The sequence below is a fragment of the Ptychodera flava genome, chromosome 10, assembly GCF_041260155.1.
Source record: "Ptychodera flava strain L36383 chromosome 10, AS_Pfla_20210202, whole genome shotgun sequence".
NCBI classification, from domain to species: Eukaryota; Metazoa; Hemichordata; class Enteropneusta; family Ptychoderidae; genus Ptychodera; species Ptychodera flava.
The window spans coordinates 31,041,378-31,053,518 of record NC_091937.1 but is presented as its reverse complement, the minus strand read 5'-3'; the positions used below and the strand labels follow the sequence as shown (position 1 = coordinate 31,053,518).

The window sequence follows — 12,141 nt, the reverse complement described above, 5'->3', positions numbered from 1 at the left end:
GACTTAAAAAGCGCATTTACTTTTTAATGTTAAATTTTTATTTATGAGCGCATTTATATACCTCCAGAGTCCTGGAATTTGTTTTATGTAATAATAAGTTTGTACTTCTACATGCACATACACACGCACACATATATTATATATATATATATATATATATATATATATATATATATTATATATATATATATATATATATATATATATATATATATATAATATTTATATAGATATATATTCATTATGTATATTACAAATGATATATATATATATACCTACATATCATGTGTGATATGTATGTATGTACATACATTCATATATATCTTTAAGCAATAAACCATCCCAGCAACTAGTGTACCACTAGATTTTGACAAGTTAAATTTTATGACATACATGTTGTATTAGCAATAGAGTGCATACAAACTTGTGAAAACTGAGTGGTATACCAGTTGCTAAGGTGATTTATTGCTGTTATAACAGTTTTGTGAAAATCTGGTATGAAGTATTAAAACTTATTGGAAAAAAGCTGATATTTAACATTTTTGATAAGGTATAGGTCAATGCCCTTTAGACGAAGATCAAACAGATGGTCAGGCTATGTATAATCTCTCTCTGGCCATTGACCTGATTAGGGTAACACATCAGTTTTTACTCTTGTGAAACTTCTTCTAAGTATTTCTTTGTATTTCTACACTGGGCAAGATACCCTGTGACTTGGACGCTGTGTATGCTGATCTTATCCCGATACATAGGGTAGATTATTTTTTGATCAAAAAAGACTGTATGTAGCTGTTTGAAAAAGATTCATTACTCATGTTTTCTTTTCCATTCCATTGGGAAACCAAACATAAATTGAAATTACGGTGTGTTTAACCTGTCAACGGAGAATACAAGCAAACACTGAGGAGCAATCTCTGGTCCTTAGCGGCGCGACATTGCTTGTGTTCACATACCTACTATCTGAGGAACAGTGTTATGTATGAATGGAACTCTTATAATCTGTATACACCTATTACCAATACAATTTATGTGCTCTTTTTCAAAACCTACAGTTTATCATAGGTTGTTGTCCCTGGCCCCGGCCTGGCCTTCTGTGTCTTTATCGGTAACTGTCGCAGTATAGACGTTTTGTGCTAAACTTCCCGACATGACATATTGTGCCATATTTTATACGATTGTGAATTGGTCGGCTTTGTGTAAAATATGTGATTGTCCTTCCTGTTTCCAGTGTCTTTTTCACAGACTCGTTATTCCTTTGTCTATTTTTCCCTTTGTCACATTTATCCTACCGCTTATGAGTATTTTTCTTAATATGTTTGTTTGGCGTGACCGACTATTGCACAGGAGTGGTAAACAAAGTTGATGGCCGTATCCGGTTCATAGTTATATAGACTTTTTTCATGGACAGGGGTGTTTTCAAAGGTTTTAGCAACTCGCGGCATTTCAAAAGTAAAGATTTATACTTGGGAAAATACTGATAGCCTTAAGTGGTTTGTAAGTGACAGAATCTGACAACTGCATTGTAAAAGGTAATGCAGTCATGTCCAAGCATATAATTGGAAGGTTTGGACATATTTTTCAAGACCTGGATGTAAATGACTTTAGCAAATACAGAACAGTTCAAGATTTAAGTTGCCAAGTCATCTGTAACCACAACTGAAGTCAAATACTACGGTTTCCAAGATTCTGTTTGTGTGCAGTTCGTGGGTCCTGGTGTTTTTTTGTTCAGATCCTGAAGGCTAGGCAGTCTGTTACAATATTGATCCACATGTATTGGTGTGACTGAGATATGTTTTGGTACCTGTTTGCACAGCTTTAAAACATACGGTTTGGAAATTTTAGGGGTTCCTGGTGTCTTTTGGCTTTATTCAATTTGAAATTGACCTGTCAAGTACAATGTCATTCAGTGACTTTGAACCGAGGCAGTAAACTGCTAGGCATAACCTCAGACCTCATAAAACCGCCAGCACGGATTACAGTATTACGGAGGAAGTTGACACATTGGGTTTCAAACGGTGTGACGTTACACATCGTGACTGCATGAGAAAGGGTAAAGAGAGAGGCACGCTTGCAAGGCTATTGACGCCATCAGGTATCCAAGGATGGGACTCTAGGTAAACAATGCCAAACACATGCTCACCTTTGTGAAATGACACTGGAATTACGGCCACTATGACTCAGGCTATTTTCTGTGGCCAATGATCATGATAGATCAATAAAGCAGGTTGTGTGGGTGTATTATTGTTATTGATTTGTGCTGTGACCTCATCATGAACTTCTTACGCTGATGACACCGATTGCCTCTTAAAAGAGAATTATGACAATTGTAGCTAAGGTCTTGTCTAATGGCTTCAAAACCTAGGCCTGACTGACAATGGAGGCCAAGGTCACGTAGGAATGTTGAGGGCAAATCACCGTATATTTTCTAAATAAATGTAATTGTCAGCTTCAAGTTCCCTTTCCCCCATGCTCCAGCCAAGAAATACTAAACAGCAGGAGTGAAAGGTTCACTCTAGTGGTTTTGTCAACCTACTTGAATGCGGAAAAATAAGATTTTGTCTTCAAATACTGGCATTGAGCAACGTTACAATAGGGCTTTTCTGGTGTCATCCATTGATGTATTCTGTATATTGGCAAAAGCTCACCTATGTGATGTACATGTAGTTCGGTCAGTGAACTTGTCTGGCCATTTACTTTGGATCGGTAGCCGTGTCTGTATACAATGAACCCTCAGACAGTTACGTGTAAATCCTGAAAGTGAATTATGGTAATTTGTTTACAAAGATTGAAATTTCAAAAAAGTATCTTTTTGCCATGCAGGTCAGTCGGGGTTTAGTGTACAAGGTTTCACTGCCCTAATTGTCTGGGTCTCACCTCTACTGCGGCTTTGTTAATTGGCAGCTGTATGAGGGCTCAGCATGGATGTTTCGTCAAAGAAGTTGTAGTGCCAGAGAAAAGCTTCCCAGTTCAATAACCCAAGAACTGTAGGTGGCATTATGGATTGAAAAGGTGGAATTGGTGTGTTTGCCCAGAGTTACAGTCATCTATAACAACCAAAGATGTGTGTTGCTTTTGTATTAACCCCTTTCCCACCAGACTGTATCACTTCCCCATCAGCCAGGCCAGTAAAAAGCAGTATTGAGACAAAACCACACTTACATGTATGCAATTCACCCACACAACTTGCTCTGTCGTAGCAGCTTTAGTCCGTAAAAGTAAAACTCATGTTTACAGTATCTATATAATCTCTGCTTCCAGGGCCTTCCAATGTTCACGTTTTTGTTACAATGCACCATATGGGATATTTTGTACTTTACCAATTTTAACCAACTTGACCTGATGGTAAAATATGAACTTGGCAGGATTAAGGGTTTTCAAACCAGCTGACAGTAGAGGGTAATACAGAGTTAATGGGGAATTCTTAAGAAGCAGCTGGCAGCAAAATGTTTAAAAATGTTGAGAGAAGGTAGGCATAGTTCCAAACACTCAGATTCACTCATTCACGTGCAACCCTTTTATTTCTTCGGTCTCAGCAATTAGTTCCAGAATTCTGCACATTTAACCCTCTGCCCTCCCCAATTTTACAAAAAGCTCTAAACTCTGCAATGAAATCACTGAGGTCGTTCCGAGGGCTGACGGTGAAATGAGTCAAAACATTGTCGACAGCACTTAACATCCCTGTGAGTGAAACATATATTCTGGGTAAGTGGATGAAGAAGGGAGGTGTAGGGAATAGATTGAAGTGCGTGTTTGGACAGGCCTCTGTCCAGCTGAGGCATGTTTCTATACCAGAACATGTGATAAAGCACCCTGTTCGTGTCGTGCATACAAGTTTCTTTTGATGTGGTTGTCAAAATTGCCCAGCCTTTGATTAATTTTTTCATTGAGGCATGCTTTGCCCATAGTGTGAGTTATTAGTTAATATTACACAATAATTGCCAGTTATATTCAGTTAGTACCATGCGACTGATGCTTTTCATTTCGAGTTAAATCAAGCATCTCAAAAATAAATAAATGAGAATAAGTAATAAAAGCCAAAGCTGGATACATTGTCAATATTTTTGCTGATGTTGAAATGTACAATTCACGTTGATTCAATTTATGATGAATTTGCCGTGTTTGAAATAATTGTCTAGTATTTCAAAAGAACCTGATCGATTGTAAATTACAAACGTAAGTGCTGCAGATTCCGATTGTATAGCGTGTGCGATATTTTTATATGTGAGAGTATGTTTGTATTGTGTAGGATTGGAAAGCTCTGTGATAGATTATTCATGGTGAACTGTAGGGCAGTACATGTACTTATGGAGTACACCTAAAAGGGCCCATCCAACTGTAAAACCCCCAAAAAAGTCTTTTTCCCTCCTGGGAATCAGAAAGTAATCACTTTCGCAAGGTGTGCGATCTAGAACGCCGCATGGACGTGTCAGAATTGGCTGCCTGCCAAGTTGAGAATGAGCATCTCACTGCCTTTGTATTGTGGCTTTGGAAAACATTACAGCTTCGGTGCCACCTCTAGAAGCCAGAAGGAATGAGTTCTTCCCATATTGCCTAAATTTAGTCCTTTGTGCGGTGCCTGTCCAACCGTAGCATCTCCGTTGTTGTTTGTCTACAGTTTAATCATAAAAAAATACATCATTCAGCTAATGTCGCGCGAATGATGGAAAAGCATTGCTGCAAATCGACAGGTGGTTACAATGTGTCGTTGGAACACAAAGAATAAGAAGTACACTCCTGTGTTAAGTGGTATCTGTCTGCCATTATGGATCAAATTCTTTACTTGTTGATTTTCTGCTATTATCAATCAAATAATTTATTGGTGGATTTCCAGTAATCTCCTAGTGCTGTTGAAATCTATCAAATTACGCTTTCTGTGTCCTGAAATTCAATTAAGTCACATTTCCTTCAAAAGATGACCACATATGTAAAATTGAGCTTTCATATTGACTATAGTGTTGTGATTTTTCTACAGCTTCACAAACTGAAGTGTTTCATCAAAATGTACCCATATTATGCATACAAGTATATTTTAAAAAAGATCAATTGAGTAGCGAAAAATCTGTCTATCTTTGTATATTTGATTTTTCAAATATCAATTATTGAAATTCAACTTTAAAAGTGGTTGTGGTAGGTACAGTAACAAACTCTTCCTTCTGTTGGTCTTCACTGACTCTGTGTGACTCAACACATCTCACAATGTGTAATCAGCTTTTATTTTCCCACTGGCGGCAGATGACATGTTCCCGTTTATTTATTCTTTCTTCGAGGGAAACAAAAAAGATGAAGAATTCTTTGGTTTCTCACCACACCAGAAGGTGATCTTATTCAATGTTGACTCTGCAATCTCGCTAGGGGGAGACACAACTCAGATCAACATATGCCAGCTCTGTGGGTGAGACTTCTATCTCTGTTATCAAAAAACTTAAGAAAAGGATTCTGGATCTTTGCACTTTTTCCCCTTCGGCTTTTTTCACACTTTCCTGCCTGCACTGTCTGAGACAATAAACAGATGAAAAAGTGCTCCACACGATCTCTCTCCCTGCTTCTTCAGTAACAAAAAACAGCGAGTTATGACCTTGTAATAAAGCATCTCTTTTGTTCTGTTTTGTCTAATAAGGCTCTTTGCCCACTCGTCAAATTTCTCAAGCAGACAACCAGAGAAAAGACCGGTGAAGTGAGGCCAGCGTGATAAAGTTTAATGTCTCTTTGTTGAAATCAGCTATTGTGAGGAGAGTGATGGTGCGGAATATTTCACACGTGGGTTTGCCAATTTTTGTTTTGTTTAGTGTTATGAGTAGTGTTAATCAAGGACAGTTACGATAGGTCAAAGCATAAGTTCAAGCTGTTGGTAGAAGTCTCTGACATGAATTTGAAGTTAGAAGTCTCTGACGGGAATTGGAAGTTGCCTTGGTCAAATGACGGTGACAAACCCGGGCTGATTAAGCAAACCGTGAAATCATCCCTGGCATGCACAAGTGGCAAATAGGGTAGTGGAATTTCATCTTAAAGTGGCCGGCACGCTTAAGAAAGGCACCGCTGTCTCTTTCATGTGTGAAAAGGTACCTCTTGCCAAGAGAAAAAAAAAGACATTGCTGCCTCAAGGATATACTTAACACGCGAGGCATATTTTCACAGTCAATTATTTATGTCTTCACAGTTTTCACCGCGTTAAATTTATGCAGAGCTGGTATCATATCGTGGATGCAGTTTCCTTGCAAATGCCAGCATAAAGTCTCCTTACATGTACATTCGGCTTCACCGCTGTTGACAATCACAGTCCTTGACTGTGGTTGAATGGATAAAACTGAAGCTGCACGTTTAATGGTATTGTGCTTGGCCCGGTGAGCAATGAAAGACACATCCTGGGTTTTAAAGCAGTGCCGTAGATGTGTGCATTTTATCCCAAGAGAAAAGGTGACGCTCCAATGATTGGACAAATACAGTGGAACCAAATATGCTTGGGTGACCACTTCACCACCTTTTCCCCAGTGGAACAGACCACTGATATACCCTCTAACAAACATGATCTCTTGAAAGTTTGCATCAATTTGAGGAATTGTAGATATTTTTTTATGTCAGCCCTATATCTTTATGTATGAACCAAAATCTTGTCTCACAGGCAACTTTGTTGCATCCTGGCATGTCATATTGTCTTCAAGGGCACACTTGAACCGACAGTTCCATGTTCATATGGACAATTGATCATTATTCTTCGCTGCACTTGACTTTGTCCAATCCTGCATGAATGTTCCATCCTAAGAATAAATAGCGCATAACATATGTGCATTGTTGAGGTTTTCAAATTGTTTAGCTTCTCTAACTCAACAGAAACTCAACTTTAAGGGTAAAATTTTTCATTTGTGTCTCACTCTTACATGAAGCAACCAACAGGTACATGGAAATTCAAATTTTCATGATCAGTGAAGTTGAAAGTGAAAGTTCATGTCAGCAGAGGGACACAGTACTGTACAACAGTGCACTGAACAGTCAGATGTATACCGACTACGTTGGCAAGCTGAGTATTTCTCATTTCCACAAGCTTTAAATCGAGAAGACGAAGTTACTATGCGTGATACATAAAACAAACACTGAACAAGTTGTCACAGTTACTTTGACAGAAAGCAAACACTGGTCATCAGGAAATTTTTACTTTGTGGTTAGATTGCACCAAATTTGTAACAAAGGCTTTCCTGTTGTGGTTTTCGGTATGTAGCTGGTCACAGAGGTATTAGTGTTTGACTGTTGGTAAGAGAGTGCATTTTTGGACTTTTGTGCCTTACTTTTTATGTCGGAGCCAGGCAAGGCAACTGACGTACGGGTATCTTGGAGCGATACCATATTATTTTCTTGAGTGTGTAAAGTTTAATCATGTGTATTGGAAGTTGATGGAGCCAATAAGCAAACAAAGATGACAAGAATTTTCTCATTAAGTAGTCTTAAGTCCAATTGCACCTGGTACAAGTACATCGGCGTGAGCTTGTGACGTCATTCATGAGCTATGAGTATGGCCCACTTGAAACTCATCTGTTGCCCAAGACTCAAGGTACAGACATCTTGTCATTGCTTGCAGTTGACACACACACTTGAAGGGTTATTGATGTTGACCATGGTCACGTTTTCTTTCATGTCAAGTTTCTGAAATGAACATTTTACATTTCTCTGTATCACAATCAGGTTATTGGTTGCAGCTCAGTGATGCCAGTTTTGCTGTGAGAAAGCAACAGAAGCTGAGATTACGCCTCAAAAATCGCGCCTCAAAAATGAAAGAATTTAACTTTTGCTCAATCTTTTCTGAAGCAAACTTTCAACCATTCTCTTTCAAAATCATGTAGAATGGTACACTCAGTTTCTCCTTGCACATGCTATTTTTTAAAGATGTATGCTTTCTTTCTGTGATGTAGCAGCCATTTTTTTTTGCAATCTATATTTGATATACGCTTAATGCTAGTCATGAAGTCTTTTCGCTTTTTCAATACTTAAAATTAAAAGAGGTTCAAAAAGTTGTAACTTTTATTTGATCAAGTTCACTTTGAAGTTACAAAGTTACAGGTTTATCCATATTTTATAAATTTTGATGGTGTTTTTGTTTTGGTGTGCTGTTATTGACAGTGGCACCATGCAGAAATTACCCTTTACAAAGACTAGCCTTAAGTTCTAGCAAAGCCTCTCTGATACTATGCTCTGGATTTTTTGTATGAGTGTGCAACAGGTCAGCCAAGCAGGGTTACTGTTCTGTCAAATGAAAGTAACTGACAAAAGGGTAAGACACTCCAAGCTCAAGCAGTGGATTAAGAGTGGATGCACATACACCCATAATAAGCGATCAGTATTCAGAACCCCAATCCAGTGAAGTGAAGCCACAAGTTTTTCACAAGTGGGTAATAAAATAATAGAGGTCAGATGTGCATGTTGCCATTGTCTGGCGTTGTTTGACTCAAAGGATATCTTTTGCTCAGTCTAGGGGAACCAAAGTTCACATGGTCTTGTCGCCACCATGGTAACATGTTAGAGCAGCGTGATAAAATTGACTTGCGAAGTACTTGTTATTAAGGACCCAACCAGGACACAATGTGGTGGTGGGCAAGGTCGACTTAATGAGGACTGAGTTAATTGTTGCCATGGAAATGGGATAATAAACAGGATATATGTTGTCTTCACATACACAAGTTTAGTTTTGACAAGCTGATCACACATAGCCATTTGTGTACACAATCATTCACACGCTCAATATTTTTGTGCATGACATTTCTGTATGGACCCTTTTCCAGCTTGTTTAAAATATAAGTAAATCTATTTGCAACTTTGTTCCTTTAAATTTTACCAGTTTGAAGTGAAGTCAGTTCAGCCAAAATATGTGAAAACCATAAATTGGTAAAAATGCCTTTCCATGTATGTGTGTGCCTTTCTCTGTTCATGTTAAAGTACATATACCTCAAAACTGAATGATATAAAGTTTTGCTGAAATCATCCTCAAAGAAACTTGAAACAATTGTCTTCCAAAATCAAGATTAAAAATCATAGGTCGCTGTGCAAATTTTGGTACAACAGAAACACAATACAGTAAAATATACCAACATTTGAAATTCAAAATGGCGGCCGTCCTCTATAGGGTGAAATTACATTTGATTTTCACAAGAATTAGATGGTGAAAGTTTCATTCACTCCACAGGCTTTAAAATGAGTACACACAAAGCAGCGTATCAACAAAGTTTTTGTCAAAAATTTGTGAGTCTGAAAATCCATACTTGAAAGCTCATTCTACCTTAATTGTAAATTTTGTTCTTTGAAAGTTTGAGTAGACGTCTAGTTACCACCTCTTCCTATTCCCTGTCTTGTCAATGATCACTTTACCTATGTCATACAATTTCTCCGAGAGTGTTTTGAAGGGCTTTTAGTAGTAGTATTCCTTCAAGTTAAATTGCCGTTGATAATTAAACAAGGGTGGAAAAGAAGAAAAATAAAGGAATTCTTTGACGATCAACTGGGTTTTGTATCGTGAACAATGTTTGATAAGAGGAGGGAAAGGTATCTCTGGGCAAATAATTGGAATATTCTAAGTTTCCCTCTCGCAAAGTTTTCTATCAAATGATGGACTGATCGCCAAAGTAAACACAGACTGAATCCCTGTCCCTGAGCGTGAAGTTTACCAAGGCATTCCGCCGATTGAACAAATTGTGATCTGGGGACAGAATCTGCGGTCTTCCGAGTTGTTGTTTCAGCACACAATGGGGTGTCTCACGGCAGGGGCTTTGATAGTTTTAATGAGTTGATTATTACAAAATTGTGGTCTTGACTGATTGAAGGGCTTTGGCCGGTGTCCAAGAGTTGGAGTGAGAAAGGTGCCACGGCAGGTGCTGACCAGGGCCGGGGATTGTCAACAAGAACCCCTGGCAACCTGCCAGCTTTGTCTCGCAACAGAGCGCGAACACACTCCACCTCTTGTCCAGTGCCACGCTGAGTGTAAGCCTATCCTTCCCTGTGTTGAAATTCAAGCAAGGTGGACACCTTTCTATGGCACACATGAAACTTCCTCACCTACAATACCACAGATACTCGATATAGAGACCAAGGCAAAAGGCACAAAGACACAGATTTTCACACATGGCGGTTATTTCACTTGACAATGATCTCGGAAGCCAATCTCATATTGAAATCTAGACGGCTGATTATACACTCTAGATTTTGACATTGACAGACAGGTCAAGATTGGCTGTAAACCACAAGATGCAGTGTAGCCTTACGAACGAGCATGGCCTTCAGGCCATTATGACAACAACAACATGACATTGACACTTTCGTAGTACCATGTGCAAAACATACGCCAATCATGATAAGAAAGAAAGAAACAAGTGACAAATTCAATCTTGCCATCTTTTTTATTTTCGCTTAATTCCGTTTCTGTTGCTTAATTTTGCCATAGCTGGACTGTCCAGTTACAAGGCTGAGAACAGACTAAATTTTGCCACATCTGTTGTAACTCTTGAGTTTTTGCTTTGTCATCCTGGCTTTTTTCCAGCAGACGTGTAAACTTTGAGTTGTAGTATTGTTCCTTTCTTAGGATATGTCCAGTGTGTTTGCATCACTGCTTGTCAATGTGATAAACTTTGTGTCACTTCAGATGCCATAAAGGTATTTTAAGATTGGCGTTACATGTACTATGCTCTTTCCGTTTATGCAACTTAACCCCGTTGAGTGCCAAAGTCAATTTTTGTCACCGTTATAAAATATAAGCCAGTCCAATTTTTTTTAGATTTTTCCTAATATTTTGATCAAAAACTATAGCCAATGAAAATTGAAGGCCATTTGGTCCAAAATTGAAAAATAACCATATGGTCTAAGTCTAAGTCTAAAGCATCAGTGACCATACTCCTTATGTAGGTACCAAATGTTTGAAGATTTATATCCTGGATGCAAAACCTGACATTGAAATTTCAGAAATTATCTGGAAGTTAATTCTGTATTAAAGTATTAACTTATAAGTTGATGAGAAGTCAGTGTCATTTATTGGTGTTGATGTGCAGTGGTCTTGCACAGCTGTTTTATGATCGGTCAATAACAGTGTGCAAACTGTCTGCAAACAGGTGTACACCACCCTGTATGCATAAACGACATAAATCCCTCTGACCAGATCAGTTCTACCTTGTTTATCTTTCTCATATCTCAAATGAAGGGCAAATGTTATGTGTAAACAGTTATCAAATGATACTGTACCCATTAATGTTATTTTGGTTTGCTCTATTGTTTTCCATTAATAGATTGACAAGATAGTTCACATCGCACCGACTGTTAAACATAAGCATTTATGGAATCCAAATACTGCATACTATAATCCACAGCTCAAATAGTTACTCTTCACACCATTGACTGAGGTTCTGTTGTAACAGTAATAACCTTTGAGTGACAAAGTCAATTTTTGTTGCCTTTTTATTATATAACCCGACAATTTTTTCAGCTTCAAACATTTATTACTGATTTTGATCGAAATTTTGATCAAAATTTGTAGCCTATGAAAAGTGCTGTCCATTTGGTCCAAAATTATCAAAAGAATTACAGAAAAGTTCATAAAAGTGGGTGAAATGTCGCTCTAAAATTTTCGGCGGGAAAAATTACCGCACTCAAATGGTTAACCCTTAGAGTGCTGTAATTTTTCCCACCAAAATTTTAGTGCACCATTTTACCAATTTTTATGAATTTTTCTGTAATTTTTTTGATAATTTTGAACCAAATGGTCATCACATTTTATCAGCTACAGTTTCGTACCAAAAGTTTGTCAAAAATCTGAAAAAATTGACTGGGATATATTTTTTAAATGCGACAAAAATTGACTTTGGCGCTCAAAAGGTTTTAACTCTACCACCACAGAGTGGAGTATGTGAAGGCACTGCCTGTACACTTGAAATCTCAAAATAAAACAACACGGTGTAACATGGCAGAAACAATGCATTCCAAGTACCCAACAAAGTGCATCATAAAAACAACCTTTGTGGTTAGATCAGTTTTCCCCCATTGTGGACATGTGGAAACAAGGTGAAATTCCTCATGCTTAGTAAAGCAGGTCGTTCATATGGACATTTCCACAAAGCTGTTAAAAATACAAACATGGCTGGAACAGAGAATCCCTTTGCTAGCAAGGAACTTGAC

The 12,141-nt window shown here is 38.0% G+C and overlaps 1 protein-coding gene across 4 annotated transcripts in view; it reads left to right on the top strand.

Annotated features, from left to right (window-relative positions):
• The window catches only part of LOC139142499 (serine-rich adhesin for platelets-like), an 87,981-nt gene that overhangs the window by 2,175 nt on the left and 73,665 nt on the right, over positions 1-12,141 (top strand). The gene's annotated exons all lie outside the window — the stretch shown is intronic.